At 39.6% G+C, this 23,642-nt stretch overlaps 2 pseudogenes; one reads left to right on the top strand and one right to left on the bottom strand.

The window, feature by feature from the left end:
- The first annotated feature begins 3,330 nt into the window (after positions 1-3,330).
- Positions 3,331-5,889, top strand: LOC138007039 (putative nuclease HARBI1; annotated as a pseudogene).
- A 15,513-nt stretch (positions 5,890-21,402) lies between these two features.
- Positions 21,403-23,642, bottom strand: part of LOC138005282 (uncharacterized) — a 9,045-nt pseudogene continuing 6,805 nt past the window's right edge.

The raw sequence follows: 23,642 nt of genomic DNA, 5'->3' as shown, positions 1-23,642 counted from the left end.
AATTTCGCCCCATACTAGTTCTTTGTTGTCCAATGATTTGCTTCTGCTATCTCCATTTCTGTCATCATGAAGAAATCAAAGCCTTCAAATTCACTTTCTTCATCTGAAGTGGAAATAGCCAACGCTTTGTCTGCCACAGCAGAAGCACTGAAAGGCGAATCCATTTTTTGAAAACAAACAAATTTTGCACTTAATTCAGTCAAGGCAGTTCAATCGAAAGGCAATCCTGAGAATCTTTACTGCACACTTAATAATTCAACTGATAATAGGAATTACACACATATATAACAAAATTAGCAAAATTGATAGGAAAAAAATTGAATTTTTTTTATGTGGCTGCACAGTGGTCAAAGGAGCTGAGGCTTTCAAGTTGGCCAGGGCATATCATTCAAGTGAAACTATGATCCTCGCAGTTATGAACGCAATTTTTGCAATTGCATAGAGAAGCCTGAAAAATTCAGGATCTCAAGGGGGTTTGAAGCCGTGACCTCGCACTACAGGTGCGACGCTCGAACCAACTGAGCTATGAAGCTACTGACGTTGGGAGCTGGTCATTTGTGGGTTCTAATGTTCCTGTGAGAAATGAATCAACGATGAAATGATATGAAATGGATCATGTATGAACGGCGGATATGAAATCAAGTGAAGCTATGATCGTCACAGTTATGAACTCAATATCATTCTTCTTGATCAAAGCAATTACTCTACCCCCCTCTAGGGATACATTGCATCTACCCTATATGCAATCTTGATTTTATTACACTTCTGTCGCAACTGGATAATCAAGATGTAACTTACTGGAGTCATAGAGGTCTGAAAATTTCCTATTTTTAGTTACAAATTGTTCAGTGTAGGGGTCAATTACGCTTAGCACAACAGCTTTTGATTTACAATGATTAAGTGACCAGAAGTGCACACGAACATCTGGAATTCACTTAGCGATGAAAGCGCTTACTTTTTGCTCATGAGGTAAAATACATGTGTATGAACACATCTCCTAATGTACTTGAAATGCTCAGACTGCTGAGATTCATAGCCAATATTAGACATTTTGTTAAATAACCATTTCTCGTAGTTCCCATTTAAATTCAGAAAACAACCCAAAGAATGCAAAACTATGCAGATATGGCATAGCATTTTCATAAAGGTTCACATTGAGGGGCACAAATATGGTGGATGTCCATAGTTAGAAAGGCTTGTTACATTACCTGAAAACCAAGAATACTCAAAACATCAAGCATTAGTGATTGATTACAGGATAATTCATATGAGTGGGGCCAACTCAAGCCAGTAAAGACAAAAAAATCATTAAGTTTACTTTAAGAGCAAGATCCTGACAAAAGGCACATAAAACGTTTATCGAATAAGAATTCTCCTGCCTTCATCAGAAAAGCACATGCGTAATTATATTAAAGGTCTTGTGATCAACTATCGATCATAAATGTCATTTTTCACGACACACTCTCCTGGTTTGCGTTACATTCTTAAACATGCAGTAAAACATACTAAAATTTGAATCCAAATTTGTCTTAAGTATGAAATCTTCACATAAGTTCGCCCATCATTGCAGCATTGTGACGTGGTCTAGTGTTCGCAGAAGTGTTCGGCACATCACAAACAGGGGAAACACTTGTTGGTTTGGCTTCGGACTCTTCAGTTCAGTCAATGTCATTGTTGACATTGACTTCAGTGGAAAAAAATGTTTGACACTTCATTTAAACGGACAAGGATTATGATCTGCATTTGAGAGCTTGATAATAGCAGCTCGGATGTAACCATCTTTGTGACTTGCGAGTGTCTCTCTCGAAGACTCAACAAATAGGTTTTCCTCCCTTGGCTAGTGAATTGGCGAAGAAGATGGCGATGATGTCTTGCTCTTTTTGTAAGCGATTTGTTGGTGCTGATAACCTCAAAATGACTGTCGTTTGGAGTATTGGTTACCTGTTGCCCATTGATTAGGTGCAAAAGGGAAAGGGGATAACTTGTACCGTCTTGATTGGCCTCCATGTAAGTGAGAGGTCTTGAATTAACGACAGATTCGATCTCAACGAGCAAGGTGTTTAACTCGTCCTAGGATAAGGTGGTTCTGCCATTGCTTGACGCTCTGGATTAATCTCCCCTAGAAACCAACCAACCAAGGGGCCTTCTCGACTATAAATCTCCAGCTGACACCATTGATGGCTAAATAATGCAAGGCCTCCTTCGAACATACAATCTTGACAATTTCTTTGCAGGATCCTCGGAATGTTTTGGACATTAAAGTTGCAGGCAGTCCCTGATGACTTCTAAAGTGGCAAAATGCTAGCAGGAAAGACTTGACAGTAAGCTTTCGCATGAGTTCAAGGTGTACAGCTCTCGTTGAAGCGCACATCAATTACCAAACATAGCACTTATTGTTGTCGCTTTCAGTAGTCAAATTACCCTGAACGAAAAGAGGCCCAGCAAAGTCTAATCCGGTACAAGTAAATGGTGCATCTTCGAAGATGCGAACTCTTGGTAAATCGGGAAAATTGTACCTTGAGTACTGCAGGCCTTCGAGTCTTCGACAAGGAATGAAATGTTTCAACATGCGCTTCACTACCTGTCTCCCCCATAGAATCCAAAATCGTTTACAAGTGGTTGCCAGCATGTTGTTGACTGAGCTGTGCTTGACTTTGTCATAAGTTTGACGGATTATCAATTTGACGTAAGGATGCTTGGAGGGCAGGCCCGGTTGTTCGAAAGCCGATTAGCGTTAACCCATGATTAAATAGTCCTAATCCACGGAATAAATTTACCCTTCGATTAAATTCTGTTGCTCAAAGCTTGATTAACACTATCCAAGGAATAAACCAAGGGTTAAATTTAACACACCTAGCGAGGTGGATTAACTCACTAATTGAGGGAAATTTTCCCCAAACAAAAAAAGATGGCGGACTTACTGTTTGGTGGTTTGGGCTTAATGCCCGGTCCAGTGAGAAGAAAAGCGAGAAAATTCAGGCTTGATTTTTCTTTAGACGAATACACTGACAACGAGTTGAGAAGTCGATATCGTTTTGGCCGAGAGTCAATTCAATTTTTGATCGACCTTCTTCATGACGACCTTGAAAGGGCCACCGCTCGAAACCATGCCTTGTCAACAACTGTACAAGTCCTTGCTGCATTGTGGTTTTTTGCCTCCGGAAGCTTTCTGCAAGTTCTGCAAGTTTCCTATGCCCTCGCACAAAAACAAGTACTCTTCATCAAGTGGCCATCGACCGAAGCCGAGATCGTTCAAACTAAACGAGGCTTTTACGACAAGGGAGGGTTCCCTGGGGTAATTGGCTGTGTGGACTGCACGCACGTCAAGATTCGGGACCAACCGAAAACGAAAATGACTATGTCAACCGAAAGGGGTTTCATTCAATTAATGTGCAAGCGATTTGCAATCACAAAGGTATGTAAAAATGGCATTCAACAAATTTAAAGCAAAGTTTAAGACCGCAGGGGTGGTAGTACTTTCTTTTTATTCACTCTCAAGGATTTCCCTTTGGTATTACCCTTTTTTTTTGGATGTAATAATAAATTAATGTTTTACTTCAGCAAATTAATGCAGCAGCCAATTCCAGCAGTGCTCCACCCCCACTGCCACCTGCTCCACACCCAAGTAAAATAGAGGCAAATGGCCCACCCTCTGGCTCATTCAAAAAATGCTGCACTCAAGATATAATAAATCAAACTGAAAGTGTAATCACCATTATTTTGTGTCTCTTTTTTATAAGTGCATCTGACCTTCCACTGTTCATTTGCTTTAATTTTACTTGTTAATAACAAGCCATATTTTGGTAAAAAATACCCAGACAGCAATACATGACGGTTGCTTTCGGTTTTATATATTTTAAAAATATTCCTTCATTTTATTTTGGCATGCACAGTTCATCAGTGTACATTTAACATTGACGCTTCGTTGTTATCAAAAGAAAAAAAAAAAAAGGAATCTTTCAAGTATCAAGGAAGAGAAGACACATGATTCCAACCTCCAAGGAACAGGAAGGAGAGGACCCTAGGAATGAGGTTACCATGATCCTTTAACAAATAAGTGCAAAATAAAAGATTTAATTACTTAATTACATTTGATCCATATTTGATCAACAGGTAACGAAACTGATAACATGTTTGCCCTCTCTTCCATTTGCAAGACCAAAACAGCTGGGGTATCAAGTGCCCTGGGGTTGTCCTGTGGGTAAGCAAATGGGCCAGCTCCTGTGTAGTGAAAAAATTTCAAAAGCCCCACCCCAGGAATAAAACCTGCACAAATTTACATGTGAAAGAATTGTTACCTAATTGAGACTCTTTTTCATTTCAGGCATGTTTACAAACATCGTAGCAAGATGGCCAGGCAGCACACACGACAGCTTTATTTTCACGGATTCACAAATTGGCCAACAACTCAATGCCCAGCACCAATCCTTGGAAGACGGTTTGCTGTTGGGTGATAGTGGCTATCCTTGCAGGCCCTACTTGATGACCCCGTACTTGAATCCTGGGACCAACAAGCAGACACAATTTAACAATGCACATGCACGTACGAGGGTGGCAATTGAACAAGCATTTGGCGTGTGACCTGCTACATTCGGAGATTAGAATGAAGCCAGAAAAAGTCTGCATGATGATTGGAGCTTGTGCAGTTTTGCACAACATAGCAATCCTAAGGAACGAACCTCTGGATGGCCATGCTGAAGCTGATGATCAGCCTGATCCTATTTGCTATTGTGGTCCAGAAGATGGCAAGGTCATCAGAGACCACATTTGTAATACCTTTTTCTGACACTTTCCTTTTTGATCTCTATTTCTTAAAGAAATGTGGTTTAATAGACTTAGTGGTCCTTAAATTAAATTATGCAAACCAGCTTGTTGCAACAGACTGTAGTAGACCAATACCCCTAACTGTACTTAATAATACAAAAATGGGAGTGACTGAGATGACCCATGGACTTCAATAATTTAATTTAAGGACCTCTAAGTCTATTTAACTATTCAGTTATCTGAAAAGTATGAAGATTTTGTAACTTGTTGATGGACCATTTTTATTACTAACAACCCTTTTTTTAATTTTGTAGAATAAGTTGTGGCTTCAAGTAAACCTTCCCCACTCACTTAAATAAATTATTTACTTGTAATATGTATTGAAATTTAAGACCACAACACATAATCGCAACATCAATTTGACTTCAGTGTACATGTTTGATTTGTTGTTGATTAATAATTATAACAGTGCACCCTTTTTTAACAAGAGTGCCCATAAATGCCAATGAGTTGTTTACTCAAAATGTGGCTGCAAGTAAATCTGCTCTGCACACATAAATAATTGCACTCGTCACAAATGGAAATGTATGACCACAGTAATGCAATTAACATAATTGGAAATAAATTTGACTAAAGTAAATGTACATGAAAAAAATCCTTAACAATGATAAATTATTAATGAAACAATCCTTGATGTACTGGGAGCAACAGTATATCATGTTCTTGTACTTAGGTTATTCAGTGGCGATAGTGGTGTCCCCTTGCAACACTTTGCTCCAAAAGATACACCTCCAATTATAATTTTCTCTTTTTTAAAGTCAACTTTTCTTGTTTTGCGACTAATGCCTTTAACTGTTGTTCAAGGACGTCATCATGAGTAGTTCGTTTTTTCAGTTTCTTTTTCTTCTTTCTTCTTGAATTTCATCTTCAACATTTTCATCCAGACTTCTGTCAATATTGGTCAATAGTTCAGCAGAAACAGTAGCACTTTCAATTGGTAATGTAGCTTCAGAGACTAGAGAGAAAAAATAAATTTGTATCAATTACTATTAATATTATTGTCTCATTATAATCACTTAATGGTTGTAACAATTTCATTTCCAACACTTCCAATGGTAAGGCACCAAATCCACTTGTGCAAATTAGCGAGTACAGTTGCTCCATCCAATTCAACAGAGCTAGCATGTATCTAATAACTTGTCAATTTGCTCAATTTTTTGTAAGTTTACAAGGATTTGACCATTTGCCATTCAAATTTAAGCTTAAGCTTACAAGAGAAGCCATTATTGCTGTTCATTTAGTATAAGCTAAAATTCATCATGCAAGCTGCTGTAGGATCCGCTAAAATGTGGTTCAGTTGAATGTAAACAACAAAGTTGCGCTATCTTCGTGACAGCGTTGTCAATTTCAAATGTGGAATTTGAGGGAGCTTTTACAGTAAACTTGGAATGCGATAAATTTTAAGTTATTAAATACAAAGACTTATCTTTTCCATGCACGTATCCAGACTTTTCGTTTCGGCCAGAAAAAGTAAAGCGGCTGTCAAATCAAAACAATGTAGACAACGCGCCAAAGAAAAATAAATATGGCCGGGCGTCTGTGTGCAAATATAATCACATGACAAGTTTCGTAACCAAGGAACAACCGTATTGTTTACATACCTGTCTGTCTCAAACCCATTCAAGCTGCTGAAACCTGGCGTGTCTTCAAACACTTCAATAAACTCTCTGCTTGAGGCACTTACGGGTTTCGGCGGCGGCCCTCCTCCAGTCTTCTTCGACTCTCTCTTGAATTCAGAGAATTCTTTCTTCGCAGTACTGTGAAGATTTTTCCACTTGTCCTTCACCTCGGACACTGTATGGTTTGCTGTTCCCACCGCATTAACAGCTCACGTAATTTCTTCCCAGATTTCTTGTTTCTTTTTGTTGGTGACATTATATGTTAGTTTCAACTGAATAGTTTCAAGGTTTTTTTTAACATTTTCAGTGATCACGCCAATGTCGTAAACGGAAAAGTTGGGTTTTCGTTTTCTTTCTTTTGCTTCAGAGTTTATTTCTTCACGTTATGCGACACATTCCGCCAGGGCCTTCACCTTCTGTATTTTTTTTTTTCGCGTGCGTAGCCGCGAAGGGGCAAATAACTGGTTTGACTGGTTTAATCCGAGCTTAGTCAGGGGATAGTTAATCGAGGATTAAATCTGCTTTCAGGAACAGCTTTTTATCCTTGGATTAGTTATCCCAGGAATAACAAATTTAATCATGGAATAAACGCTAATCATGGGTTAGTTTAATCCGCTTTCGAACAACCGGGGCCAGGAGTTTAGGATTCTTGTTGCTGAGAATTGAAGCCAACTCCAACTATGTGATCGATCTATTACATAAACGTTTTGGCAAGCCCCAGAACAAATTCCAGGGTGTGTCAACGATAATGCCTCCCAGCTGCGACTTGTTTACGATAGGATAAGCATCAATATACGTGGTTTAGAGTTATTGGGTGTTAGTTCTAGCCAGTATGGAAGTTTGTTAATTGACTGGGCTGTGCTTGACTTTGTCTTCATCCCTAGATTTTTCTTTCTTTTTGCTGTAGCGTGTTGATGTACGTCATTTTAAGATGTCAACAAGTCTTAGAACGTAGGCTGTGAAGCGCAACAAGTGGTCGAGAGAGCTGATTTGTTGACAATTGATGATTTCGGCAAGGTTGACTTTGGTTGGGATTTCTTCACAGGATGCTAGCATGTGGATCACATTTGTTAGGTTTTTGACGTTTTTTAGAATACAACTTCATTGGTTTTGACTGTGGCTTGCTCTTGAGGCCACTCTTCTTTAGAAAATTGTAAGAATTGAGGGCCACACCACCGCATAGAGTTGAAACAGAACTTCCCAGTAATTGCGGTACATAAACTCCTGGGTCTGCTGTTGGGTGGCGGTTGATTGTTGCTGAAATGTAAATAAGTCAAAACTGTCTACTTGCTGTACAAGCTTGCGATGTAAGAATCCAGCAAATTCCTCGGACAAGGGGTATAGTTGCATTGTTTGGCCAGTGAATTAATCTTCTTGATTGTGTTAGTGGCCATTGATGAAAAAATTGTTTGAATTTGTTTGCAAGTGTTTTAGTGTGTTTTAAATAAGCTTGCCGGGAAGCTGACTTTTTAGGAATGCAATTGGGGATTGATTTCCAGATGCTGTTGGTATTGTTCTTGTTGGCTATTATTTGATTCACTCTGCCATTCTAATTTCTTGTTTGAAATCTCGGCTGAAGGTCTTATAGGCTGTCCAGGCAAGCGGGTCTCCTTTTTTTTCCAAAGGTCCTTTTCCATTCATCTTTTGTTACTGGGTTGCCAGTATGGCAGTGCCAGTCGGAAAATGGGTAATATTACTCTGTTTAATTTTTTTCAGTGTCGGTAAAAGTCGCGAATGGCTCAACTCTTCAAAGGTAATAAAAAATTGGAAATGTGGCAGTGAAGAATTATTTTAATGAAAGCTTGTTGTCTCTTTCATGCTTCATTATCTATGGTCAAGGTTCTTTCGAAAAGGATTTGATGGGAACTGTCGGAAATTTATTTAATTGCATATGCTTTGTGACACAGATTGTGTCTTGTTTGCACGCATGCAATTGAAATAGGAAGGGTTTTTTGCCTCTAATAGCAAATATGTTGTTTGTTTCAATAATTGTTTTGCTTGAAAAGATTTTTGTGAGATTTGCAGCCTTTGTGAATTTAACATGTTGTGTAATTTTCAAGCTTAGCAAATTTGCATACATGGGTTAAATGTGATAGGGAAGGGTTTTTGTGGTGGTGCACTGCTTACAGCGCATGCATAAATTACGAAAATAAACAGGTCTGTTGGAAGCTTGCTTGAGTTTCAACAAAATGAGCCCCAAAATCAGCAAAAAATTGTGACACTGATGAATAATAAGTTGCTGCTATTTCCAAAACGATGGAGTTACCTGGTGATAAATAACCTTGTCTTGGAGAGTAAATTTTTGACTTTGCAGAAAGAATGGTCAACCTCAAGAGTTGGGTGATCGTGATCTTTGTGTTGAATTCACACATTTCTTGTCAAGCTTTATAACACTTGAAAGAAAAAGAAAACTAACGAAAACAAAAACCTGGTATCCAGCCATCATTTGACACATGCTTCACTCTCTCACGAGTAGACACGCAGTAAATTGATCACGGTGCCCGCTGAATTCGATGTCAATTTCGATTTTGCAATTTACTTGTTTAGCCAAAAGTACAATAACAAAAAGTCTCCCAAAATGTTTTTCGCTGATGGTAACTTTTTATATTCGCAGTTCAAAGTTAATGTTGCTTTCATGTTGTAAATTTTGTTGCTGATGGCAAATTATTTTATTCTCGATCGACCGCCCTGAAAACTTCCTTCTGCTTTTCCTGAAAACTGTGTATCAATATTTATTTACTTTTGCATCAGTATTTGTTTTGCATAAAGCAAGGTAATAAAATCTGTAGACTTAACTGATTGGAGTGACATGAGAAGTGCTAGTTTTTTACCCCATATGAACCAGTGAGCGTTAGCCCTACTAATGGAAATGGGCCCACACAAGGACAGAGAAAAACTCTGACCAGGGTGGTCATTTCCCACCCTGGTCAGAGTTTTTCTCTGTCCTTGTGTGGGCCCATTTCCATTAGTAGGGCTAACGCTCACATGGCTCATATGGGGTACAAAACTAGCACTTCTCATTACACTCTAATCAGTTAAGTCTTTTGAAATATAAAGTGCTCCTCGGCCAACGTTTGTAAAAATGTAGCCCTTCCTTGTAACAAAATCTGTACATTGCTTACCTTACTTATTCAGCTATAAGCCGAGGGATTTTTACACAAATCCTCACTCAATTTGGGCAAATTTGAAGCCGTAGAAGGGGTCTCAGCTTATAGCCGAGTATTTTTGATAAAAATAATTTTCTCAGCAAATGAAAACAGTTAAAAATGAACGTGTATTCACTTACAAGCCGAACTAAATTACTTGTAAAATGAAGAGAAGTTGTTGTTGGTGTAATATGAACTTTTATTACTTGGTGGCTCGTAAAGGAGCGGTTCGTGTTGATGTGTGATCGGGATCGATCTTATTGCTCGTCTTCTTCCTTGTTGTCTGTCTCGAATTCATCGTCCATTTCCTCGTCTTGACTTTTTTTTTGTTCTGGAATATTCTCGTCGAAGACTGCATCGTCTTCTGTGCCGTCGAGTGTGTTATAGAGGTACCACAAGTCTTGAACGAACCGGGAATATCACCCCAAGCCTGTTTTACCCATCGAAGGAACGAGATTGCTGCACCATCTGTTGACACAGATCGTGTAAACAAGCTTGTCACATGACACCAGAGCAAACTTGAGACAAAAACGCAAGTGGATTTCTTCTTGTAGCTACCTTTTCCAAGCAAAAAAATGGTACGCATTAAAGCGAAAATCTTACCTTGAATTCTTTGCTCTGAAAACCACGCCAAAGGTCGTTGATCGAGCTCAGGATACGCCCCCCGATAAGCTCCCCGTTGAACAGATTTGCCTTATCTTTCCTTCAGCGACGGAACCATCGACTCGCTGATGCCGTATTCTCCGGCGATGTCAGAGTTATTTTCTACAGCTTCTGCTTCGGCAACTATTTTAAGTTTAAAGGAGAGGTTGTAAGGTTTCCAGTCAAATAACTTTTTATAAAACGCTTCGCTTGTACGAAGACACGTTTCCAGTGAGGTCACCACACGATCATGTTGCTTGTTTGTTTCTTATCTTTCGTGTTCATTTGATTGCTTTGAGTATAATTTTTCAGTCAATGTCAATTTGTATTTTAAATTACAAAAATTCCATAGTCGATAATACACATCAAGACCTAAAATGGGTCTTGGCTTATAGCCGAGTATTATGCATTTACAATTCATGTCAATCAAGTTGATTTTTTCCTTAAGAAGTTTGGGGTCTCGGCTTATAGCCGAGCTCAGCTTGTAGCCGAATAAGTACGGTAGTTTGCATTTTTGAGCGTCAAAATAGAATTTTTGGTCCTATGCTTCTGTTACGAAGTGGTATATTTTTTAAGGTCACCCATCCAGATACTAACCCCGCCAGAGAGGCATTTAACTTCAGTGACCTTTTGTATTACATCTAGCTGTCAGACACTCAGAGTGCACGCTTAAACTTGTGGTGAAAAGAAGTTGTGAGGGAACTTGAAAATGATCAATATGTCAGCCTAGAAGCCAATGTTTCTCGATTCCCTTTTTTTTCTTCAATCTTTCTGGGTTTAGTACTTTGCTTGCTTACATGTCTTCTCAGGAGACTATTTACCCAAGACTTCTACCATGAATCTCTCCATCTGTTCCTTTTGTTTTTCTAACGTCTCAGTCACTAGATCTTCATTAATAAACAGGCCTGTTGGTTTCCTCGGTTGCGCTAACCTAAGAATTGCTTTTTTCTTCCAGTATTTAATCTGCATATGATGCTTCTTGGACGGCTTCTTATTTAGATATTCAAATGTATTGCCAGATCCACTTGGTGTTAATTTTCCACCTGAAAAAATTCAATGAGATTGCTCGATTGTTGGTTCAAATTCCAATTGTAATTTCTCTGTTAACAGCTTCTTCACTATTCCTTTGGCAATGGACCACAATTCGTTGGTTTCTTCTGGAATTCCATCGATACGAATGTTATTACAACAGCTTTGGTTCTCTAAGTACTTGATCTTTCCATAGTATTTATCCAGGCATTGTTGTATATCGTCAAGCTTGTCCTCCATATCTGTGATATTTGCAACTGACTCTTGCAAATCGTCATTAACTCCCTGTGAAAATTCCAGGCTGGCTTTTAACTCCCCAACTGATTTAACAACACTGTCTGTCAATTTGCCTGTTAACCAAAGTTAAAGGGGTCAAACATTGTCTTTAAACATTCGTTCCTGAATCTTCAACATTTCATTTAGGGTCGCCATTGATACAAACTGATCGCCTTTGTGATCCATATCTTTCGCCAAGGATTTTGAAGTCCTCGTTTCTGCCATTATGGTTATAACATATTTTAGATCATTAGAAGATTTCAAGCCTTGTAAAGGTAAATATTAAGTTGAATTAATTTGGTATAGTCGCTTGGATTAGAGCAGATGGCAATGCAACAACCATCGTCATCTTGCTCATTTTTCGTTGACTGCGTAGTGCGTTTCTATGCCAGCAAAATTTTATTTGAAGTCAATGGTGATACGAGGGAAATTTCTCAGGAAAGTTCTAGATCAATGTGAGTTGCGGCTGCTTTGACAGTGTTTGAGTCGAAATTCGTTCTTGGTGGTTCGCTGGCTAATGGATTGCCATCTTAACTTCAATTCATGTTTTGAAAATCTTTTAAAAATGGAGGAAAAAGGCGCCACTACATTTCCAAATGTTTTCTCTTCCAACTAAATATTTCTAAATATTGTTTCTGCGGGGATCCGCATCTAACAGAATACGTTAATATTTTGCTATGTTTTCAAAATTAAGTTGTTAAAATTGCCATTCAAAACTGGAACTGTTTCAAATCTTGTCCCAAGTACACAGTCGAATTTCTCACAGAGGACTCAAGTATGAAAAAGTGGCTTCAAGAAATTATGCAGAAATCAGCCAGAAAGTCGTTAACACACTCGTCAACATGTGCTTATTCCATGCCTAGAAATGTCTCACAGAGGACTCAAGTATGAAAAAGTGGCTTCAAGAAATTATGCAGAAATCAGCCAGAAAGTCGTTAACACACTCGTCAACATGTGCTTATTCCATGCCTAGAAATGGCCACCAATCAATCGCAGCTCCAACATTCCTCTCTTTGATAGAGATAGATTGAGTGCTAAAAGGTAACAGATTGTACCACTACGGTACTTGCCTCTTTAAAAAAAAAATTATTTATCCTCCTACAGTAGATCTGTGCAATGCTACTAATGTTACTTTTAATTATTCCGAAAAAAGTTCCTTTACGTCAGCTTGTAAACAGGCCATTTTACAAAACGGGTATAGTTGAACTTCCGCTCAGCTGACACCCTCGAGACCAAGGGTAAGTGTACACCTACGGGAGGGTGAGAAAAATTGCATTAGAGGGCATATAATGCACCAGAAAGAGTATTTTAGAGCTTCAAGGCCACTTGCAACTGTATTATCCATCAACAGGTTGTTGGATGTTGCCAATTTAAACACTATGGGTCAATAATAAAAGACTTGCCAATTAAAAATGTATTCCTTAACAAACTCAATCAAAGTTAACAAAACAGAGGAACAACAGAAGAAGTACATACAGCATTTTATGCCCATTAGATGATTGTTATTTTCAAATGCAAAGTGTCCTTATGTTGGTAAAAAGTAACTATCAATGAGTGTCTGCTTTTCCATTTCCCTGATCCTTAGGTCTCTTAAGATATCCGACACTTTCAGGAGAGTATTTGATAGTCCCTTATTACCGTGATAGTTTGCGATCTCTGAAAGCTCCTCGGTCATTTGAAGGGCGTGTTACAGATTTCACAGTGGGCTCTTTGAGGAGGTTCTTAACACCTTCATCGTTGTAGCAGATTTCCTGGTCAACATTTCTGGAACTCTTGCTTGACGGCTCATCAGTAGTGCTGATTGTGTCCTCAAGGATATCATTTCTGACATCTCGCCAAGATTGTTTGTCAGTGGCGATAGGCTCTGTACAGCTAGGTAGCTCTTCATTTCTTTGGCAGCTGTTGATTCTTCGCCGAGCTTTTTGCACAACTCCTCTGAGGTCAGCATGTCTTCTTCAAACAGTTCGTCATCATCATCATTGCCTTCTATGCTATTAGCATCTGGGACTAATCCAGCCTTGTTAAAGCATTTTGTATTAGAAGATTGGCAGACAATTTCACTCACTGTTTTCTGTCTGTCGATCTTGCTGCAGAATAGCTTCCCCTTTGTTTTCACTTTCCAGAGTTTGATAATTCCAGCATCAAGAGGTTGTGTGCACGAAGTTGTGTTTTTTGGCAGAAAAGTCATCTTGATACTTAAGAAGTGGTCAATAAGTGAATTGGGGTGACAAGGTACATTGCCAAGAGATAGGAGTATGTGGCAGCCCTCGAGCTTCATTCATCGGTTTAGCCTCTATAGAATGTGTTCAAAGCTTTCTGATGTCATCCATGCCTTGCTACTGGAAAAAATAATTGCACTTATAGGGCCATGAACTGTTCTTTAATGACTTAAAGCAGCGTGGGTTGCAACTCTTATCAACAACAATAGGAGTCTCTTTTTCGCCGAACGCATTAACAAAAAAGGCCCAGGTTGCCCTCTCTTTTGAGTTTTTGCCCCCAGGACAGTGTTTTCCGCGCTCAGAGAGACTTTTATCAGGAAGGGCTCCCCAAAACTGACCAATCTCATCCATGTTCCATATATTTCTTGGCTCATACCCTCACATCATTTCACATGCACGTTCATCCGAGCTTGACAGAGTTTGTCGCCTAACATCACCTTTTTCTCCAGCCACCTTCATTACACTGATGTTGTACCTTTGTTTTTTCCACTTGCTCAGCCAGCCGTTGGAAGCAGAAAACCCCATTAAATCCTCCATTAAAGCCTTTTGGAAATAATAAGAGCTTCCTCCTGAAGCATTAGTCTGCTAACTGGAATATACTGAAATATTAGATTGTCAGCAAAGCACATACCACTTGCAAAGATATTCCTTAACTCTGACAAATTTCTGTCGGTTTTCCCTCTTTTTTCCACTGCAACTTTCGTTAATTTCCCACTCTTTCAATATCGCATCCTTTGACTTCAACATTTCTGACATTTGAGATCTACCACAACCAAACTTTTCTGCTAACTTTCGTACTCCAAACAAGGGATTTTTCTTTTGGAAGGCAATCCACCAATGTGGCCCAGGATCGATTCCCGGATTCTGCGCCATATGTAGGTTGAGTTTGTTGGTTCTCTACTCTGTTCCGTAGGTTTTTACCTGGGTACTCCGGTTTTCCCGTCCTCAGAAATCACCATTTGCAGGCGTAGCTCAGTTGGGTAGTGCACGGCTTTCGGAGCAAGGGGTCCCCAGTTTGATCCTCGGTGACTTCAACGTCTGTTTCCACTTTCCTCTGATCCGTGTAGCTATACCCTTAAATATCCGTGAAACGGAGCACTGACAAAGGGAGGGGGGTAAAAGGCGCACCGTCGGCTTCCATTGATACCAGTTTCGTGACTGAAGGAAATACCGATGTTAAATAAATTGACTTTACTTTACTTTACTTTACTTTACTTTATAAGTTCCACCCGCTGGGACAAATTTAGACATCTTCGATCTTTAGTTTTGATACTAGTCGCAGATGTTGCAGCAATCCCCTCAGTATGGGAAAACGAGGTTTGTTTTGTGTGGTCGAGATTAACATCTGAGGGGTGTTTCGTTGTACAGGATTGGCTAGAAACTCTATTTGATAACCAGAGACTACTTGGAGGACCCAGGGGTCCTTTGTAATCTGTTCCCATGCCGCTAAAAAATGTTTCAATCAGCCTGCCTGAGGCAGGTCGTTGGGTAAATTCAAAAAGTTGCTGAACATACCTGAGGGAAGGTGACTAGGGCGAGCCGGATATTGATGTGGTTTTGGCTGATATGGCCCTTGGCACTGGGTAAATGCTCCTGCCCCTGAATGATGTGGTTGTGGTCTGATAGCTTGATGTGGGGCGAAAGAAGCCTCAGTAGGGGGCTCTGTATTGACCTCTGCCACCTCGAAAACGCCCGTGGAACCTTCAGGGGGCAGTGCCACGAAAGAACGATTTACCAGCTTTCTTGGCATCGGCCACAATATTTGCTGTTTCAGAGCGAAGTTTTAAGTGGGATTCGAAACCATCTCCAAACAGCAGCTTGCCTGAGTCTGGGAAATAGTCTTTCCCCAAAGATGCAAGGACTGGATTAAGTTTCGTCAAAACCTGTTATCTGCGTTTAGATGAGACCTGGGTGGATGTATCTCCTACCAGCATAATGGCCTTCTTAACACAGCCAAACATGGCATCAACTGTGGCTTTATCAAGACTGATTTCTTCATTTTCTATTGACTCCTGCATGAGTGTAAAGTTTTCATGTAGTGCACAAAGCGGACCCAAGTCATCGGGAATTTTGTCTTGTATGTCTCTCAGTAAATTATCTTGAGTTTTAACCCCAGAAATCATGGAATTTAGATAAGTGTCTAAGTTGGGAGTGAAGGCTCCCTCTGATGCTGGCCTTGGGAATTCTGGAATGATGGTTCTTCGCTCGAAGCGTTGTAAAGGCTTTAACAAGGCTTTAAGCAATGTATCAAGTTCCTCACTAGGTTGCCAACGAGAGTTAAGGGACAAAACGCGGTCAGGGTCGTTATCCTCATTAGCGGACGACTGATCTGCTTGTAAGCTGCTGGCGTAAGAAGTGGATTAATCGCCGCGCGGGCGTGTTTAGATTGAGTATTCTCATCAAGCACCACAACATCGATAGGGAGATGTCTTTTTGTTGCCCTGGCTTTGCAGGTTTGGTCCACAGACTCTACGGCAGATTGTTCGGCCGACTGGCCCACAGGCACTGCGGCTTTTTCAGCTTGAGGTTCCGTAGGTCGGAGCTTCTGACGCAGACAGTTTGCGTTTCTTGCCAGGTGTGCTGGTTTGGGCCCGACATGGTGCATCTGGTAGCTCTGCCAGCAAGACTGCATTGACGATGGCGGATGCGGGCTTGAAGTACTCCACCTCTGCCTCCTTACGCACACGGGATATGATCTTTGCTGCCACCTCGGCGCCGACCTGCCCGTTGTGGTTGTGTTGCTGCTTTCCCAGGATGTACTCGCCACCTTGTTCAATTACGGTTGCTCTACAGGGGTTGGACTGATAAAACAAAGAATAAAAACGAATTACATGGGCGTTCAACAGAAGGGTAAATTGTTTTCTGTTTGTTTTCTGGAAAAGCAATATTTACCTTCGGTTGCACCGTGCACACACTGTCTCTTCACATTGTAGGTGTATCCGTCGTTGTCGACGAGCTTTCGTTTTCTTTTTAACGTGGCATCGTCAATAACAGTGAACATGAGCTGGATTTCAAGCTGGGCAGGGTCCGGGTCTTCAAGCAATAACTCTACCGCTAAAGGCAAAGGCAGCAGTTGCACTTTGGATTGTGCAGCCAAGTTTCATTGTGTTGTTTTCAAATCTCCAGCTATATATCTCACATAAATCCAACAACATGTTTTAACAATGGATATCTTTAACTTTCTTTCAGACCCTATAGGTCATCATTTACTTCCCTCACCCTCCCATAGAGAGGAGTAGTGAATTGTTTTGGCTTGGATTTTGCAGCCAAGTTTGACCTTGTTTTCAAAACTCCAGCTATATATATATATATATAATATACACCCGTTTTCAAAAACGTTGCAATTTCAAAGCATATATGATATATATATGCCTTTTGTTTTCTCATCAGAAAGGTGAGACACGAAAAATGTGTATTTCACGCTGAAGGAAAAATGCGTTTTTCTTTTAACAAAAATAATATTCAAAAATTGACGAGAAAAATCCCACAAGCTGTTTGAGGGAAATGAAACAGTATTTAATTGAGTCAACCGGGAGCTCTTTAATCCTAATGTTTTTTAGAGGTTCATTACAGGAACTAATATTTTACGGGAAGCCATCACAAAGAGGTGTGGTCTGTAAACCCGCCAACAAAACAACCTCCGAACCAACCAAAATTTATGACTCATTTAAGTCATTTAAGCCTTTGAATGATTCACCATGTACACGGGGTTCATGCCAACAAGGCTGAAATCGAGAAGAATTATAAGCAAAACAATGAGTAAAGTGCTACTCATGCTTCCTCGCTATTGCATCAGGAGGCTGACAATAACTGGTGGCTTTGTCGAGATGACAAGAAATCGCAAACAATAAGTGTTTTGGGGTAGACTTTCATATTCTGGACTAAAATGGCGGAGGACAAAAGAATTATTGTTATTGCGATTAGGCCTTGCTAATTACCTATTAGTATGTTCACGTTATTCTTTTTTTTTATGGACATTAATTATTTCGGATCCGGTATATAAAAGACCAGAACAAAGTGAATTGCGAAGACAATATTCCCAACAAACATTATCCAATTATAAATTCATTAGACACCTTTCAAAACTGAAAGATCAAGCCATAAGTAATGAAATATAGGAAGGTTTTCAACCAACCTCTAGAGACACCAATAACAAAATAGAGAAAAGTACGACTTCTGGTGGACGAACAAAAGAAGCTAATGAGAGATCTTTTGTTTTCGTCCACCAACGTGGCGGCGATGACGTCATGTGAAAACCTCCTACAACTTCACCTTCTCAAAAAGTAATTTACGGTCTACTTTTTTTTTTGGCTTTTGAGTTGAGATATGTGGCGAAACTGCTCCGTTCTTCAAGGTAATTCGGAAAAGAGCTGACTAGTAATCACCATCTTCATAACCCGAGCAGTTATTTCAGTTAGGAAAAAATAACACTGAGTTGTTAAGTTGTTAAGATACTGCCTTTCCCACATACCTTATTCTTTTCAATTATTAAAAAAAAACGAGAAGAAGAGGTATGGTGGATGCTAGAAAAAGGTAAACAAAGCCTTCAAAAGGTTTGGCAGCAGCTATTGTTCTTTCCTTTTGTAAAAATGGCGCCCTATTGTTTTTTTCTGTCAACACCTTTCTGATGAGAAAACAAAAGCCATATATATATATCATATATATTTTGAAATTGCAACGTTTTTGATAACGAGTGTATATATAACATATATATATATATATATATATATATATAACCGAAAAAGTGGAAAGAAATCCTCATCTACTATAAAGTGCTCAATAGCAGAGCTAAAGCTATGAATAATTATACTCCAAGAGCTACAATGCAGGTCAAAAGTGTTGGGACACTTAGCGAGATACTACTGAAATAATCTCCCCCCACCCCCTCCCCCCCAAGCAATGTTGAGATTTGACACTACAACACAGATTTCAACAAAAATACTGTTTATCTGCATCTTCCAACATTGTTTGGGGGGGAGGGGGGTGGTACGCTCCAATTGTGACCCCAAAAAGCCAACTTTACTTGGAATACATGATTATTGGACAGGTGTCCCAACTACTTTTGACCTCCATTGTCTGAAAGTGAGTATTTGAAAGAGATCAGGTTTGTGGCCTATTGGTCGATGAAAAGCGGGGCTTCTTATGAGAACTCTTGTTTGGTAAGCAAGAAGAACATATTTGTGAACAATATACAAGGAATTTCAATTGCCGCACTTTTCGTATTGTCATATTAGAGTATGGATAAGGGAAAGGCGCAACAGGTGTATATCAGGAAAAAGATAGACAAATGAATACCATGCAGATCAGTGAGTCGGGGTAAAAAATAACAACTTGCATGTTCACACTGTTGTAACGCTTAAGAAACGATGAGCTTTATTTCACTTTCAAAGAGTTCAAAACGTGGTGTTTTGTTTATTAAATTGGATATGCCATCCGCTGCCCACAAGGTCTGTTGTTTACATAGAAATCGTGTTATACTGTGAGCGCGCGGCTCTGAAAGCTCTTTAGAGTGTTGTCCTCAATGAGAAAATGGAGGCTTCAGAAAGCCAGAGAGTTGTTTACATTATAACGTACAGTCGCGCAGACACTGAAAAGTTCCGTAGAGAGACGTTTGGCGAAGCGATAATAGAGGCATGGAATAGCTTTAACATTGAAATCTCTCACTGGGTGGTAAGCATGGAGGGTCATGCCACTACCGATGCCGATGGCGATCTCAACAAGTACCATTTTCACATGGCGGTAAAACTGAAGAAGAGAGGTAGATGGCTACAAGTAAAGAGATACTTGAGCCAAAAATTCCACATTGAAGTTCATTTCAGTGACCGCCACAATACATATTACAGCGCCTACAAGTATGTCACGAAATCAGACCTCGAAGCGGTTCATTCTGTGGGTCATCCAGACTTAACTACTTGTCCTCGAACGGAAAATGCAATCGCTTCTAACAAAAGAAAACGCAAACTAGGCGGGGTATCGAAGCAAAGAAAGATCAAAGATCCACGGCTAAGTGTTTTTGACGTTTGTAAACTAATTCAACAGAAGTCAATATCCACAAGGCTGGAGCTTGTATGTTTGGCGATGGTTCAAGAACGAGAAGGAAAACGCTGTTTGGCCGAGTTTATAGCAAACCGCGGGAATAAAGCGGTGGATGAAGCATTATCATTAGCGAAAGAATTTTCTCACGCTGAAGAGCAGTGTCTTCGCCTGAAGAAATCGCGAATACAGCTCTTACAAGAATCTAAAGATGCGCCATGCGTGGACGGTTGCGAAGGAAGGTGGTTTGTGGCGGCAAATGAGGTTCTCAACAACCAAGGAATAATCCCCTCGGTTTTCTGCAATGCGATTTATACAGCCCTGTCTAAAGGTCGAGGAAAATTCCGGAATATTTATTTGTATGGAACTGCCAATTCTGGAAAGACTTTTATGTTATCGCCATTGAAAATAATTTATAACACGTTCTGTAATCCAGCAACGGGCTCCTTCGCATGGGTTGGCGCGGAACAAGCAGAAGTCATTCTTTTGAATGACTTTCGGTGGAATCCAACAATAATCGCGTGGGCTGATCTTCTCCAGGCGCTAGAGGGCGATACAATCCATTTACCCGCACCAAAGAACTTTTGTTTAAGAGATATTGAACTAACGCGCGACACGCCTTTTTTTGCTACATCGGATGCCCCGATTGTTTTCATTAGAGCCGGTGCAATAGATCAGACAAACACAAAGATGATGGACATTAGATGGTCTTTTTTCCGGTTCTGGAAGCCCATTTCACAGAGTGAACAGCGAGAAATCGCGCCCTGTGGACATTGTTTTGCACGATTCATTCTAGAGAATTCTAGCAATGTTTACATTGCTGACTGACGGCGACATGATGCTCGCGACAATACTCAGTAACGTTTGCATTCATTTCGCATCAATGAAGAACAGTGTTTAAAAATAAACTATGGCCGGCTACTCTTGTTGAGTATATAAAAACAATTGTTGTATAATGCGCTCCAAAGGAACGTGTCTGAATAGAGTTTACAACATTACTCAGTAAATTGAATGTTTTATATAAAGAGCTAATTAATAGCTTTCTTTTCTTGTGCTTTTACTGAGTACTGAGTTGAAAATGCGCAATAACTCATATAATGAAAGAAATAGTTTCTTCAAACTAAAGAAAACATACATACTTTCTAAATTTGTGTTCATTTAATGTCAAATACGTTTTCAATTTGCATAAATCTCCACTATTTAAACTGAGTATTGTAGTGAGTAATGTTCAGTTCTTTACGTCAACAAAATGCAAATGTCACGCATGGGATATACCACACAATCAGAAGTGACTTCTGTACATGACAGAGATGAGTGTACTGGAGGTATGAAGCAGGCTAGTGAAGGTAATTCGGCCCTTGTTTTGGCAGTTGACATGAGAGACAGCACCTGTGACCTCTGGTGTGAGTTGTCATCACTACTGCTTGTCTGCATATCATCTTCACATTCGTCATCCTGGATGATAATAAACTTGTCAGTAGGAGAAGTGGTAGCTTGCGTGGTTTTCATTTCATTTTTGACAGACTGAGCTTGTCCATGAAAGGCTAGTTTCTTTGACACATGTTTTTGCTTTGAAGACTCATTTGTTGTATTACCAGTATGCGCATTCTGATGTTAAGGACAGGCATTCTTTTGCTGGGGACTGAGCTCTTCCCTCACATTTTCATCCAATGGCATGTAGTTGTTTTTCTCCCACTGATCATGATTGTACTCTGCAAGACTTGAGATGATGCTTTCATTTCCAGCAGTCCCTTTCTCTTTGTGATACTTGTAGGTTAAAAAGTCTTCACCAAACAAGTCAGAAAATAGTTGATCAGTTTTTAAAATCCACTCTTTGTTTTCCTTGGACCAAGAACTGCTATTCACTGGTTTCCACCCACATCCACCAAACATAAACTTCTTCTTTCCTGCAATGCAAGGAGTTGAAAAGCATGCACAAAGTCACATTTTCACGATTTTTCCTGTTTATTTCTGAAGAGTACTTAACCTACACTGAGCTTTACATTAAGAATAATTTTTGTTGCAATATTTAGAAAAGTACAGTGTGGCTTTATCTTCAATAGCCCTTTTTCGAAATATTAAAATTCAGTCCCAAACAAAAGGCATCATCTCGAGGCTCTGGGGAATAAACTCATACAAATCGTTATATTTATTCCCCAGAGCCTCGAGATGATGCCTTTTGTTTAGGACTGAATTTTAATATATCGAAATTGGTCGATTGGCAGGTACTCTGCACATATGAATCCAAATCAAGTTGCATAGTAACAATATGAATGCACACTTGTCCATGTGCAAGGCAATTACAGTTACAATGTATATGTATTATTAATAAGATAGAACAACAGTAATGGTGCTCACCAAATACCACACAGTCCTTTACTTGACGAAAAGCATATCTCAGCCCCAGCAACATTGTTGCAAACCAATGGGTAAGAATCTGGTCCACTTCAATTGAAAAAAATGTCATAAACAAATAGAGATTACTGGTCTGTCATTGGCTATCCGTTAATATTCTGCAATAGACTGTCAGGTAGACTGCAGGTAGGTGTTTTACTCTGCATCTTACACAGCACCATAGTTCATCTGATAATCATTGTCAGAATGGCTTGGCCCTTAATAATTACTTTTGTATTATTAATGTGTTAACGTACTTGACTGCCCTGGTTCAGAAGCATCGTGATTTGTTGCTCTCGAGTACAGCTTACGATGCATTTTATGGGAAGCCTCAAAGCCTTGACCTGAGTATTTGTACAGTGAGCGGAACTGGCGTAGTAGCATAGCACTATGGTCAATAACAAGATGTCCATAATCACCTGTACCAAGGTGTATTCCAAATAACTTCTTCAGAAGGAAACCCCACTCTTTGCACTGCATTGGCAATAAAAATTTAAAACAAATCATAAACGAGCCTTTTGTCCATGCAGCTAACAAGGCTAACATGGGACACTTGATGAAATGCATTACAGGGAATTTCCCTCCCCCATTTAAATTCTTTTCACATAAATGGAGGTATGATGTGGAAAAAACAAAACAAATGAAAAACTGCTAACCTTTACATGATAGATATCAATAAGCTGTTCTTCGTGGGCCTTAAACACTTTGTCACGTAGAGTTAGTGCAATGTCTGTCCAGTCATTGCAAACCTGAAGCAAAAATTACCACAGTACTGAATTTATGAGGGGGACATTGCTTTTTACTGATTAACCCATTCAGTTCTCAGGCACCCCAGGACGCCCCCATTTGACAAGTAAAATCGTATGGCCTTAGAGTAAAATCTGGTAAGTCTCACTCCCATGAGACAATGGGTTAATGGAGGGGACTTAGTTTTTGACTGATTAACCCATTGATCCCTCAGACACCCTAAGACACCCACAATCGACAAGTAAAATCATCTGGCCTTAGACAGGGTAAAATTTTTTCAACTCTCACTCCCAGGAGTTAATGTGTTAAAAAACGTTTTACCTCTACCTATAAATAACTTTAATTCTGCATTTCAGTCAAACAGCAAATATTTCAAATTTCAATAAATTTAACTTCTGTACATTTTTGAAAAATTCAACTTGAAGTTCAGCTGCATAACTTGCAAAAAGGTCTTCTTGTCATGAAGGCTGAACTGATCTGGAGCTCCGCTTTCTTTTTTTCTGTGGTGGCTTTGCTAGTATTGTTATCAGTTGATCCGACAAAGCACTCAGTTCTGGAAACTTTGACTCTACCTTCTGTAGTTTGACTTCCCACTGATTTTTACGGTCAACAAGAAAAACCTCAAAATCTGAAGAAGACAGAACTGCTTTTTATAAAAAAATTTACTATACCCAATAGTGTTCGATTCAACAGGATGTCTCTAGTATAATTCT

Source organism: Montipora foliosa, chromosome 6, assembly GCF_036669935.1.
Source record: "Montipora foliosa isolate CH-2021 chromosome 6, ASM3666993v2, whole genome shotgun sequence".
NCBI classification, from domain to species: Eukaryota; Metazoa; Cnidaria; class Anthozoa; order Scleractinia; family Acroporidae; genus Montipora; species Montipora foliosa.
The sequence above is the reverse complement of the archived record's forward strand: the minus strand, read 5'-3'. Positions and strand labels throughout refer to the sequence as shown.